Source organism: Nicotiana tabacum, chromosome 1 (assembly GCF_000715075.1).
Source record: "Nicotiana tabacum cultivar K326 chromosome 1, ASM71507v2, whole genome shotgun sequence".
NCBI classification, from domain to species: domain Eukaryota; kingdom Viridiplantae; phylum Streptophyta; class Magnoliopsida; order Solanales; family Solanaceae; genus Nicotiana; species Nicotiana tabacum.
The window spans coordinates 88,260,245-88,275,732 of record NC_134080.1 but is presented as its reverse complement, the minus strand read 5'-3'; positions in this window follow the sequence as shown (position 1 = coordinate 88,275,732).

The following is a 15,488-nucleotide window of genomic DNA, read 5'->3' as shown; positions in this document are numbered from 1 at the left end:
AGTAGCAATTATAATTTGTAGTTTGATAATAGTAGAATATAAAGAAAACCCAAAAATGATTAGAAGTGATATTTGGAACAAATACGCAATTCCAACCTAAATAGATACTCGACTCCATTCCTAACTCTCTGTGGAAATCGATCCCAACCCACAAATCAGGTAAAAGCTATTGCGACCCTCTCTTCCTACTTTTTAGTAGTGTGGAGTAGGCTGCGATCACTTTTTGGCTCCGTTGCCGGGGAGCTAACGGTTTTGGCTATCTATTTAGTTAGTTTTGTGTATTATTCTTCTTTCCTTCTTTGTTACTTACTTGTTGTATCATTACTCAGGTACCAACATAGCTTTAAACAATGCTAATAACCCTCTTGGAAATGTGATAGCGAGGGAGGAGGTAGATGATCTTGAGAAAGATGAGGTGCCTCTTGCACCTCAAGGACAACGTAGAGGTCGCAATGCCAATGCAAATCCAAATGACAATATTCCAGATCCTCCTCCGCCACCTCCAAGAGTGTCTCCTAGAGTACTTCCAAACCAGGGTTATGCAAGTGTTATTGTCCCACCCAGAATTTGGGCGGGCAACTTTCAGATAACCAATGTGATGTTGAACTTACTTGAGCAGCGTGGGTACTTCACGGGCGCTGCGAATCAAAATGCCTACAAATATCTCAAGGGGTTCATAGATACATGTTGGGGGAGCAAATAGATGAATGTGTCCGAGGATACGCTGAGATTGAGACTTTTCCCGTTCTCACTTCGGGGGAAGGCATTAGACTGGCTCGAGAGACTCCCCAACCATTCCATCACAACTTGGGATGAGTTGGCGGATAAGTTTATTGCCAAATTCTTCTCTCCTAGTCATATGGCGACACTTCAAGATGAAATATTAGCCTTCAAGCAAGAGCCAACGGAACCTTTGCATGAGATTTGGGAGCGGTATAGGACAATGGTGAAGGAGTGCCCAAATAATGATATGACCGAGGCCATGATCCAACAAACCTTCTACCGGGGCATAAATACTACAAATTAATGTGTTGTTAAACAATTGGCCGGGGGCAATTTTATGAAGCTTTATTATGATGAGGCACGTGATGTACTTGATGAAATGGCAGACACTTTTTCAGCATGGCAGAGTAGAGCAAATGTGCCTCAAGGTGACCCTATGGTTATCCATTTGCACAAGGAATTATATGATCACGGGCAAGCGATAGCTAAACTTACTACTACTATGAACCAATTGGCTAAGGCACAGTTGCAACAAGTTCAGAATCCTCGCCAAGTGAATGCCATGGAGGGTGTTAGTATGCTTGTCAACAAAAGAAGGCAAAGGAGGCAACAAAATCAAGGGAATTCTGAGCAATATGATGATACATGTGATGGGTTTCAAAATGATGGTTATGATGATCAAAGTGAAGAGGTACAATATGTCAACAACTATCAAGGCAATAGAGGCAACTCTTCAAACCAACAATGGCGCCCCTAAGGAAATTGGGGCAATCAACAACAAGGTGGTGGTAATTGGAACAACAACAACCAAAACAACAATTGGGGTAATCAAAACAACAAACAATGCAATTGGAATAGAAAAAACAACAATTGGGGCAATAATAACAATCAAGGCGTGTGGAACAACAATGGAAACCAAGGTAACCGGGGGCAAGGCTTTCAAAGGCCCCCAATGTACTAACAACCGAACAATCCACTCCCTTTCCCTTCTCAAGGTCCTAGATTTTCTGGTAATGATATGGGTAGAATTGAAATGATGTTCGAGCAGATGATGAAGAGAAATGCCCAGAGAGTAATACCCGACTTGAACCCCAGTTGCTTGAGCAAATTTGCCTACCCTATTGGTCTTGAGAAAGTCATTTGGGCAAAATCACTCTCTCTACCGAGAGGTGTGAGAGTGGGTAAAACTATGCAACGGTTGTAGCATATTCCCCAATCATGTCAGTCGTGCCTTAGGTTCAATTACCCGTCAATTGGCCACCTAGGTAGATGCCACTACCCTAGTGCCTTTTAAACTATTAGATACAACTTGTGGCAATTTACTCGTAGTTAATCTAGTAGCAATTATAATTTGTAGTTTGATAATAGTAGAATATAAAGAAAACCCAAAAATGATTAGAAGTGATATTTGGAACAAATACGCAATTCCAACCTAAATAGATACTCGACTCCATTCTTAGCTCTCTATGGAAATAGATCTCGACCCACAAATCGGGTAAAAGCTATTGCGACCCTCTCTTCCTACTTTTTAGTAGTGTGAAGTAGGCTGCTATCAGAGACTTGGCATCATTTCTTAGTAAAACATTCAAGACAACAAATCTATCTTTGGTTTGAAACCAAGAATGTTGAAGCGGGAACCATTTCGTCCAAATTTTTAGCCAAATTTCGATTGAAATTTCAAAGAAGCAATTTTATCCGAGTTTCATAAAATCCAAGCAAGAAATTTCATTCAAATTCAAAGAAGCAGAAGCTTCACTTCGTGCAAATAATTCAAGGAACATGTATGTTAAGGTCATCCCTTCTTTCTTTTGGCATGGTCCAAATTATGCACAAGAAAACGAGCAAACACACAGTTTTCATAAATTACTCTATTCATAGAGATACTGGGGTGTCTATATTCTTGATTCCCCATGAGAAATATTATTATCTTCTATTCATGGGTCTCAGAATAATACGCAGTTGAAAAAGTTTATCTGGAAGGAATATTGAGATTATTACGTATTTTTCATGCATTTCACTCATTTATACATGTGCATTGACCCATGACCAGATGGTGTTATATACGCGTATATATGTAAATATATGTATATGAGATATGGGAAAAGGTTACGGCGTTATATACGCACCACCACCTGATCAGCTGGTATATGTTAATGATGTTGCCCACAGTGGCCGAGACGATTTGATGGGATTCCCTCAGTGGCTTGATGATATTATGTACACTCATACCTATGCATGGCACGAAATTTATACGCACGGGCATGGTATTATAAATGTTTCAGAATTTACAAAGTTATTCAAATTTAAAGATGTGTTTCTGTATTCCATGTTTCATCTATGTCTTTTACTTACTAATTTTCATGCCTTACATACTCAGTACATTTTTCGTACTGACGCCCTATTTCACGGGGCCTGCATTTTATGCCTGCAGGTACAGGTAGGCAAGCTGACGGTCCCCCTTCTTAGGATCCCTGATCAGCGAGAGTTGGCGTGCTTTACTTGATCCGGAGATGCTTTGATTTTGGTACGATAAAATTGTATTATATATATATATATATATATATATATATATATATATATATATATATATATATATATATATATATATATATATGTATATGGGTATGATGTGGCTCAGTCCCGTCTTTGTACAGTTATGTTTCTATTAGAGGTCTATAGACAGTATGTCTAGTTGGGTTGTATGTGGCCTTGTCGGCTTTCAGTTTCGGATGTATAGTTGTCTATAGCAGCCTTGCCGGCTCGCCCACTATATTCTTCATGTGTACGTACATATGCCTTGATGGCATGTTTCCTTCATGTAAGTTATTTTCGTAATGCAACAGATGTTATTCATATTCATATCTTAGACGCATGCTTAGGGGTGTTTGACAAGTAGGACTCAGGCATTCGTCGTGGCCCATCGGTTTGGGTCGTGACAATATGACTAAGAGGTAAGGACTATTCATGCCTCTGTAATGGGCCCTGAATAAGTTGACGAAGTGACAGGTTTGGTGAAATCCATTTGTCATTTCAAAGACTAATGTTAACGCCAGAAGCAACATTCCATGCAGTTCCTTCTCGACATAAAGGGGCAGCCTTTGCCATGCTTTTCCAAATTGAGGAGTCAATCAGTTTGATGTTAAAGGAATTTGTGTGAGGTAGTATAGCTCTAGGCGCACAATACTTGCCATGTAGTACACGAGCCCATAATGGGGTCGATTGTGTAGCAAAGCGCCATGTTAGGAAGCATGGCAATGTTTTTGGCATTAGTTTTCTGAAGGTCAAGGCCCCTTGTGTCTTTGGAGTGGTAACAATATCCCAGTTGATCAAATAAATTTTTTTGTGGGTGGTGGTAGAGCTCCACAGAAAATTTTGCTGAATACGGTCAATATGGTCCCTTGTTTTTAGGTGAAGCAAATTATTTTGCATTGCGTATATAGGGATAGAATTAAGGACAAAGGGCACGAGCGTTGTACGTCCTGCAAGGTTAAGGAACTTAGTTTTCCACCCTTGCAGTCGAGTATTCATGCGGTCTAGGATGTATTGGTACTCAGAAGATTTTGGGTGCATGTTCGGCATTGAAAAGCCTAGATATTTACCAAAAGCTGAAGAAGAGGGGATATTGTGGAGGAGGGGGTGCCTTTGGAGTCGGAGGGGACATTGTTGGAGAAAATAATTTTGGATTTGGAAAGGTTAACCAGTTGACCTGATTGTACATTTAAAATATTAAAAATGTGAAGTATGGAATGTGCACTAGGGATATCTGCTTTGGAAGGACAAGGTCATCCGCAAAAAGTAAGTGCGACAAAGTTGGTCCACTACGAGAAATGGTTATAGGGTTCCACTGTTTAGCAATGACAGTTTCCTCAATAAGCTGGGATAAGGTTTTCATGCAAATGATAAAATAATAAGGGGACAGAGGGGCGCCCTGAAAAATTCCATGAGAGGGTTGAAAGAATGGAGTTGCCCAATTATGAGAATAGAAATAGAAGAAGTGGTAATACAAGACATAATAGTGCTATAAGTGACCGTAGAAGGTTAAATTTTGAAGTGAATAACGCACAAAGGACCATTCTAGCTTATCAAATGCTTTTACAAGGTCTATTTTTAGCATCATTTTCCCTACACGCCATCTGGTTCAACAGAAAGAGTGAAGGGCTTCTTGTACAATGATTGCATTATCTACTGCTCAACGCCCTGAAAAAAAACTGGATTGAGTGGGATTGATGAGGGTTGGTAGAAAGGGCCTAGTCCGGTTAACTATGATTTTAGTAATAATTTTGTAAATTGTGTTGCAACGAGAAAAGGCCCACATTTGTTCTATATGTAATTTAAAAGAGACCTTTTATTCGAAAATGTTCATTAGAAAGTATAACAAAAGGCATGTGGTATCCATGGCGGAAAGCCCTAACAGCGGAAGGGTAATTTTGCACTAGTTTTATAATGTCAGGACCAAGATGCACCGAAAGTATAACAAAAGGCATAACTGATTTTTTTGCCCAAAAATAAATAAAATATTGACTTACTTTCCTTCGGAGACTACAAACATATTATCTTATTTACAAAGTCTTTTTAAGATAATTCTTGGTTGTTTATAATTTTGATTACATGTGAAAGTATTTTTTTCGTTTCAACTTTAGATAATATACTACTCCTAGTTGAATGCTGAAATCTATTGCTATGATTTATATTCTTTCACTTTCAACCATTTTGGTGGTAGTTGGTATTGTTGGAGTCATGTCTAATAAACTTAGAATCAAGGGAATTATTTGGTTAAGCAAATATAGTAGGTGAACATAATTTAAAGCAATGAATTAAAAAGGACTTCTATAAAATTAATAAAGATCTTTGATCTACTAATTTTGTTTTAATTGAACTTTGTCAATTTATGAAAATTATAGTTGAGACATTCTGCTGAGAATGTTTGGCTTGTCCAATGTGGCAATAGTCGAGGATCAAGTTGCCAGCAAATAATAATTTATTAGTTATCGTCAAGATGCTCGAATTGTATATTTGATATCCTCGCAAATCATGGATAGGCTATGTATTATTTATTAGATTGCCTAAAATTATTCCTTACTCCTTATTAAAATAAGAGATCTTAATATTTTTAAATATATTTTCACGCAACCACTTGGACATCCATCGAGAACAGACATGTCCTCTCTTTGTAGTTACTGGGACCAATAGGATCACCGACTAAAAGTTTTTAGTGTCACGATTCATCTAACTCACCATCATATAAAGTTAAGGCATTTATTAAAAGAGTTAATATCCTAAAACTCGTTTAAATCATATATTGTTTGTCAGTTGCTTATCTAAATTATCGCCTGAACACAAAAACCCCCTAAAGTATATCACACTTTATAATAAAACCATTTCGTCACATTTTTACTAGTGCGTATAATACACGCTTCAAAAAAAATTAAAATATGCCATATGAAAATTTACGTGGATATTTATTTAGCTTAATCTAAAAAATAGACGTAATTAAGATTTTAATACACTTTATTATATCATTGTAAAAAATTATATGGTAAAAATAAAAAAAGAGGACTAGGGTTAAAACTAGTGGGTCAATTGTAAAAAACTCATTTTCTCTTTGCTCTTACCGAAGAATGGCTACACCCTTCTTTTAGTAGGGATTTTCTCCATTATTCTTGATTCTAACCTCAATTGCTTTGTCTATTCTTGTTTCTGTTCGAAAATCGGGATAAAAATTAGGGTTATGCTTCTGAAGCAATATAGAATATTAGGGTTTTAACAAGAGAGAGAATCTCAGATGGATTCAGATGAAAAAATGTGGAAAAAAAATGGTGAATAAAAGTAAAGAAAGATGACAAAGGAAGGTGAAATATAAAGAAAAAGAGGAGAAAATAAAATAAATGTTTTTTTTTTAAAAAAAGAGGCTAATTAGCCATTAAATATTGTCAGGTGGCCCATTTTAATGATATTATTCAGTATTCACGCGCTCTTTGGCGGCTTAATATACACATTATGCCACATAAGTGACGAGGGGGTTTTATTATGAAGGGGGTATAGTTCAGACGGTTTTCGAGGACATGCGATAGTTTAGGTAGGCAACTGACAAAGGTTGTATAGTTTAGACGAGTTTTAGGGTATTAACTCTTTTTAAAAGCATTATAATCTAGAGCCTAACTACAATACGTAATTATAATTTCCCTAATTACTGTTGGTAGCTAATGTATCAATTTTGATGTATCAAACACATACAACCAAACTCAAACTTCGTTGTATCAATTTGTTGCCATGTTGTATCAATGAATACAATTTTGATGGAAAAATTGTATCAGTTGTATTCGTTCGAGCATAATGGTTGTATCAATTAATACAATTTTGATGAAAAGTTGTATCAACTGTATCATAGCATGTAATGGCTATTCGGGATACAGTCAATACAACCTGAGAAATTAGATACAGCTTAGAAAAATATATTTAATGTGTGAAAACTAGAATACAATTATTAAATAGCTCAATCATACACTGTATCAAAAAGAAAAAGCATCAATAAATAAAGTTAAATACAACTATATTCTTAATGTATACAGGTAGAGAATAGAGAAAAAATTCGTTGGAGATAACATTTTTCAACCAAGAACATTGTATACATTGTATTTATACTCAAAAGGGAGACGAATAAAAATTCGACTAGATGTGAGAATACATTGTATATATTGTATTTATTATTTGAAAATCCGACGATGTGAGAATGAGGCTTCCAAGCTTCGCGTCACCAGCATCACCAGAGATGAACTAAAATCTAGACAAATCTGAGAATACTCTATATTTACTCTATATTAACCATTCGAAATCCGGCTAGATCCGAGAATACACTATATATATCATATTATTGTACATAACTTCATATCATTGTATGTGACTCCATAAAGAGAAGAGAAGAAAGTTCGCTGAAAATGGCATCTTCCAGCCAAGCAAAATATTGTATATATTATATTAAAACTAAAAATGAAGACGAACAAAAATCCGGTCAGATATGAGAATACACTATTACACTATATTTACCAAAATCCGAACAAATCTAAGGATGAGGCTTCTTGGCTTCTCGTATCTCTTTTTACCATGGCCTATCATTATTCCTTCTCTGGAATCTCTCCGAATAGTTTCTCATATACCTTCAATCACTATATTCTGAGCTTTGCAAACGATTCGTGCTCCTCGTGGAACGATTTTGGAGAAGAAATTAGTGGAGATAGATGAGCGACTTCGCTGGATCTTAAGGGCTTAGAATTAAGAGAATCTAACAGAGGAATGAGGGCTTGAGAAGCAAGAATCAGCTACTAGAGCTAGTGACAATGAAGGTAGTGCCTGTTGTTGTTGTTTCCTGTATAGTACTTCTTATCTGGTATAAATATGGAATGATGGAAGATCAAGTTTTAACTTTTCCACTCTTAGATATATATTATCCTCTTTATCAGCTACCTACAGCAGTAACATATGTAAATATAAATGATATAACTGAAACAAAATTAATTCGAGCCCACTGAATTCACAGTATTTCCTTAAGGAATTTAATCTCCTCCTAGTACCCAAGGTCATGGATTATTTCCTTCCAGAATAGAACTAATTACACACTGGTGTAGCGGTACTTCAAACCCTAGTATTTCAGCGAACGCAAAGTTCGGCAGCAAATCACACTTACAGTTGCTTTGTTTGTAGTTTTAAAACAATGCAGAACAAGAGAGGAGAACTCAGAAGTCGAATGAAAATTCTGAGAGGAAGGAATGCAATGTATAGCCGATGTTGAATTCTTACTGAAGAGGATATCAGATTGCAATTCGTTTTTCCAATGTATACACAGTGTATACAGAGTGTAGTTTGAATGTATACAGAGTGTATATCAATTATATACAGAGTGTATATCAATTGGATACTGAGTGTTTCGAGTGTTTTTTTCCGGTGTGTTCTTCTTTCTCTACAACTTCTGATCTATTTATAGCAGTCATGTGAGAGAAATCCGCCCCCTCCATGGTGGAACAAGCATTAGGATATCATGGAGGAAGCACTTACATGGTGGAATGAACACTTGCTTGGTGGGAGGAGCACTTGGCCATGGTGGGAGGTGCACTAGGCATCTTGTTGCTTTCTTGGTGCAACACAATACACGGATTGGAAAACATCCGTTACAAACACGGATTATATCACGTTAATATTCACTATTAAAAAATAAATTTGGTCCAAATAATTAATCAATCGATCGATCATTTGATCAAATCCAAATCCAAATCTCATTTCCCATTCACTCTCATTTTAAGACTATTTCATCTTAAAGTAAAACTCAACAATCCAAAACTCAACAATCCCCCACATGAATGAGGAATGGCTATATCACGGAAGTATGCATGAAAAACTTGTGTGATTTGCAAGCAAGAATTAATCTGGATAAGTAGGTTTCTCTTTGAACTTTCCGTAGTGAACTTATGTCGGATATACTCGGTCAATCGGTAGATTTGATATCTTTGAACCGTCGAACTTTAGTGTATACCTAGACAACCATAAGTCACATAATCAATCCCTTAACCGTCTTTGGCTCTCATTGTTGTGTTCGTTTCAGCAATGAACACTACCTGGTTTCATAAGTGGGTAGAGAATTGGCCTTGCAAAATTCTCTTTGAAGCGGCTAACACTTCACACTTACATAGGTGATTCCTAAACGTGTCATCCCGTAGATACACTATTTGATATACCCTGTATCAAATTTAGAAATCATTAAAAAGCCTTAATGCTTTATACTTGGTACTGAACATTGTCTCATCACGAGAATGGACTAAAACTTTTTGTTGACAATGTTGAACCGTCATTAATGACTTTGTTTGATCTCCTTGAACCTAGATCTTGGGATCTCCAATCTTCTAGGTAGAGTTACCGCCACAATGACTTGTTCTCGGCCATAGTCTCATTCCCCTCGATGATTTCTCAACTACCTCTCTAGTTAGTCCTTTTGTAAGTAGATTCGACACATTATCACTTGACTTTACATAGTCAATCGTGATAATTCCTCTAGAGAGAAGTTGTCTAACGGTTTTATGTCTTCGTCGTATATGACGAGATTTACCCTTATACATAACACTCCCAGCCCTTCCAATTGTCGCTTGGCTATCACAGTGTATGCATATTGGTGCCAACGGTTTGGGCCAAAATAGAATATCTTCCAAGAAATTCCGGAGACATTCAGCTTCTTCACCGGCTTTTCTAAGGCTATGAACTCAGCCTCCATTGTAGAGCGGGCAATACATGTTTGTTTGGACGACTTCCAAGATACCGCTCCTCCACCAATAGTGAATACATATCCACTTGTGGACTTCGAATCAGTTGAACCGGTGATCCAATTTGCATCACAATATCCTTCAATCACCGTAGGATATTTACTGTAGTGCAAATCAAAGTTTTGGGTATGTTTTAAGTATCTCAAAACTCGTTTCATTGCCATCCAATGAGATTGACCTGGATTGCTTGTGTATCGGCTTAGTTTACTTATAGCACAAGCTATATCTGGTCGTGTACAATTCATGATGTACATTAAGCATCCCAATACACGAGCATAATCCAATTGTGATATGCTTTGGCCTTTATTCTTTGCTAGTGCAAGATTTACGTCAATTGGAGTCTTTGCAACTTTAAAGCCCAAGTGCTTGAATTTTTCAAGTATTGTCTTAATATAATGAGATTGTGACAATGCCAGACCTTGAGGAGTCTTTTGGATCGTAATCCCCAGAATTAAATCCGCAATTCCCAAGTCCTTTATATCAAACTTGCTAGTTAACATATGCTTAGTAGCATTTATGTTGGCAATGTTATTACTCATTATCAGCATATCATCCACATATAGGCAAACAATGACTATGTGATTTGGAACATTTTTAATGTACACACATTTATCAGATTCATTTATCTTAAAACCATTTGACAACATTATTTGGTCAAATTTCACATGCCATTGTTTGGGTGCTTGTTTTAGTCCGTAAAGGGACTTAACAAGTCTACATACCTTATTTTCTTTACCTGGAACCACAAACCCTTCAGGTTGTTCCATGTAAATTTCTTCCTCCAACTCTTCATTTAAGAAGGTCATTTTAGCATCCATTTGATGAATTTCAAGACCATACACTGCAGCTAATGCTACTAACATCCATATGGACGTAATCCTTGTAACTGGGGAGTATGTATCAAAGTAGTCAAGACCTTCTCATTGTCTGTACCCTTTGACAACAAGTCTTGCCTTAAATTTATCAATAGTGCCATCATCTTTTATTTTTCTCTTAAAAATCCATTTAGAACCCAAAGGTTTATTTCCAGGAGGAAGATCAACCAATTCTCATGTATGGTTTTTCAATATGGATTCTATTTCACTATTGACTACCTCTTTCCAGAACAATGATTCCGAAGAAGACATAACTTCTTTAAATGTTCGAGGCTCATTTTCCAATAAGAAAGTCACAAAATCTGGTCCAAACGAAGTAGACGTTCTTTGACGTTTACCGCGTCTTGGATCCCCCTGATTAAATGTACTTTCTTTTGTTTCTTCCCGAGGTCATTTAGATCCTTCACCAATCAAATCGCATTCCTTTTTATACGGATATATATATTCAAAGAACTCAGCATTATCTGATTCTATAACCGTATTGTTATGAATGTCGGGATTTTCTGATTTATGAACCAGAAATCGATATGCTTTACTATTGGTCGCATATCCAATGAAAACGCAGTCAACTATTTTTGGTCCTATTTTTACCCTTTTGGGTTTAGGAACTTGCACTTTTGCTAAAAACCCCCACACTTTAAAATAATTCAAGTTGGGCTTCCTTCCTTTCCATTTTTCATATGGAATGGATTGTGTTTTGCTATGGGGTACTCAATTTAGTATTCGGCTGGCCGTAAGAACGGCTTCCCCCCACAAGTTCTGTGGCAAACCAGAACTTATCAACAATGCGTTCATTATCTCCTTTAATGAACGATTCTTTCTTTCCGCATTCCCATTGGATTGGGGCGTGTAATGGGCTGTTGTTTGATGAATAATTCCATATTCTAAACATATTTGTTCAAAAGGAAATTCATATTCACCACCCCTATCACTTCTTATCATTTTGATTTTCTTGTTAAGTTGTATTTCAACTTCATTTTTGTATTGCTTGAATGCGTCTATTGCTTCATCTTTACTATCAAGTAAGTAAACATAGCAATATCGAGTACTATCGTCAATAAAAGTTATGAAATACTTCTTTCCACCGCGAGATGGTATTGACTTCATGTCACAAATATCTGTGTGAATTAAGTCTAAAGGATTTGAATTCCTTTCAACCGACTTATAAGGATGTTTAACATACTTAGATTCCACACATATTTGACATTTTGATTTTTCGCATTCAAACTTAGGCAATACTTCCAGGTTAATCATTTTTCGCAAGGTTTTATAATTGACATGACCCAAACGTACATGCCATAAATCATTTGACTCAAGTAAGTAAGAAGAAGCTGAAGTTTTATTATTAGTTTCAACAACTATTACATTCAGCTTGAAAAGGCCCTCAGTAAGGTAACCTTTTCCTACAAACATTTCATTCTTACTAATCACTACCTTGTCAGATACAAAAATGCACTTGAAACCGTGCTTTACAAGAAGTCCAGTAGAGACTAAGTTCTTCCTAATCTCGGGAACATGAAGGACGTTGTTCAAAGTCATGACCTTGCCAGAAGTCATCTTGAGAAATATCTTACCGTATCCTTCAATGTTTGTTGTAGCAGTATTTCCCATAGAGAGCGTCTCTTCGGGTCTAGCAGAAACATATGTAGAAAATGCTTCCCTCACAGCACAAACATGGCGAGTGGCTCCAGAATCAATCCACCACTCATTTGGGTTTCCTACCAGGTTTCATTCAGAAAGCATGGCGCACAAGTCATCAACATCATCATGCTTTTCTACCATGTTTGCTTGACCCTTTTGCTTGTCTTTCTTCCGAGCACGACACTCCGTAGATTTGTGTCCGGTTTTCCCACAGTTGTAGCAGTTTCCACTGAACCGCTTCTTGCTTGGGTTGTATTTCGGACCAGAAGCCTTCTTTCTCTTTTTGTTATCTTCAACAATATTTGCTCTCATTATTGTTGAATTTCCACGGCCTCTCCTTTCAGCAGCTTTATTGTCCTCTTCGATTCTCAATCGAACAACGAGATCTTCAAGGGACATCTCCTTTCGTTTGTGTTTCAAATAATTTTTAAAGTCCTTCCACAATGGAGGCAACTTCTCAATTATTGCTGCTACTTGGAATGCCTCATTGATGACAAGACCTTCAATGAAAATTCCGTTAGTAAAATTACTAACAATTTTACTTTCAACATTTTGAAATATACCTTCAGCAAGTAGATCATGAATAATCACTTGTAACTCCTGGACTTGGGTAATAATAGACTTGCTATCTACCATTTTGTAGTCCAAAAATTTTGCAGCAACGAATTTCTTCATCCCGACATCTTCAGTTTTGTATTTCTTTTCAAGCGCATTCCACAATTCTTTTGACGTCTCCACGCCACTATATACATTATACAGATTATCCTCCAGTCCGCTAAGAATATAATTCCTGCACAAGAAGTCAGAATGCTTCCACGCCTCAATCACGAGAAAGCTATCATTCTCTGGAGTTTCATCTGGAAGATCAGGAACATCTTCCTTGATGAACTTCTGTAGACATAACGTAGTCAAGTAGAAGAACATCTTTTGCTGCCAGCGCTTGAAATCCATCCCGAAAAATTTTCCGGGTTTCTCTGCCGGTGCCAACGTCGGAATTCGACTTGTCGATGCGTTGGCAATCATCATCGAAACAGCTTGATTTCCGTCATTCGCCATTTTTACTGTAAAAATGACACAAACAAACGTTTGAAACTGGAGTGAAAAATCACGTAGATTTTAATCTCCAACAAAACGCCACGAAGGCTGTACTCTCCAAATGGGAGTACACAAAACCACAAAGGTTTTAAGTTTCCAGAATAATAAAAGTAACACAAATACAGAAATTAAAATTATTAAATTTCTTAAGCTTGTTGTTGCTGTTTCCTGTATAGTACTTCTTATCTGGTATAAATATGGAATGATGGAAGATCAAGTTTTAACTTTTCCACTCTTAGATATATATTATCCTCTTTATCAACTACCTACAGCAGTAACATACGTAAATATAAATGATATAACTGAAACAAAAATTAATTCGAGCCCACTGAATTCACAGTGTTTCCTTAAGGAATTTAATCTCCTCCTAGTACCCAAGGTTATGGATTATTTTCTCCCAGGATAGGACGAATTACACACTGGTGTAGCGGTACTTCAAACCCCAGTATTTCAGCGAACGCAAAGTTCGGCAGCAAATCACACTTACAGTTGCTTTGTTTGTAGTTTTAAAACAATGTAGAATAAGGGAGGAGAACTCAGAAGTCGAATGGAAATTTTGAGAGGAAGGAATGCAATGTATAACCGATGTTGAATTCTTACTGAAGAGGATATCAGATTGCAATTTGTTTTTCCAGTGTATACACAGTGTATACAGAGTGTAGTTTGAGTGTATACATAGTGTATATCAATTATATACAGAGTGTATATCAATTGTATATTGAGTGTTTCGAGTGGCTTTTTCCGGTGTGCTCTTTATTCTCTACAACTTCTGCTCTATTTATAGCAGTCATGTGAGAGAAATCCGCCCCTCCATGGTGGAACAAGCATTAGGATATCATGGAGGAAGCACTTACATAGTGGAATGAACACTTGCTTGGTGGGATGAGCACTTGGCCATGGTGGGAGGTGCACTAGGCATCTTGTTGCTTTCTTGGTGCAACACAATACACGGATTGGAAAACATTCGTTACAAACACGGATTATATCACGTTAATATTCACTATTAACAAATAAATTTGGTCCAAATAATTAATCAATCTATCGATCATTTGATCAAATTCAAATCCAAATCCTATTTCTCATTCACTCTCATTTTAAGACTATTTCATCTTAAACAAAAACTCAACAATCCAAAACTCAACAGTGCCGAGGAGCGTGGGATTGTAATGGTTTCTAGCACACCAGCCATTGAAAGAGAGCCTGTGTTACAGAAAAAGGCAAGGGATCATGATTTTGCAGGCTAGCCCCATTGAATATAAAGAGTTTGGATATTTGCTATAAAACCCAAAGTGTAACTGTGTATTATTATTATTATTATTTTAAAGTATATTTATTTATTATAAATATAGTGTATAAGTTAGTTACACCATGTAAATTTTTCCTAAAGTTATTTAACCAAATCACAAAAGTATGTGTCTGTACCTCTATATTCACTCAATTTTTATGTTATTGTACAAAAAACTAACTATTTTTTTTTTTTATAATTTGAAAGTCACTATTCTCTCCATTCTAATTTACGTGAACCTGTTTGCACGGAGTTTAAAAAAATAATGAAATTTTTTGGAATTTATGGTCCTAAAAGACCTAAACAAGTCAAAAAGGGCATACAGTATTTGTGTAGTTATAAAAACTACTCGTCAATGGTAGAATTGTATGTTTAAGCTAAACTGTTTTCAAATTTTGAAAGAGATTATTTTTCTAAAATGGACCAAAAATGAAATATTTCACGTAAACTGGAACGGAGAGAGCAGCTTCTTCAAAATATCACACAAAATCACTAAACAATTTTTCTTTTAAAACTCAGTAAATAATTTTTCATTAAAAAAAGGTAATTTTGTAACATTAGCCA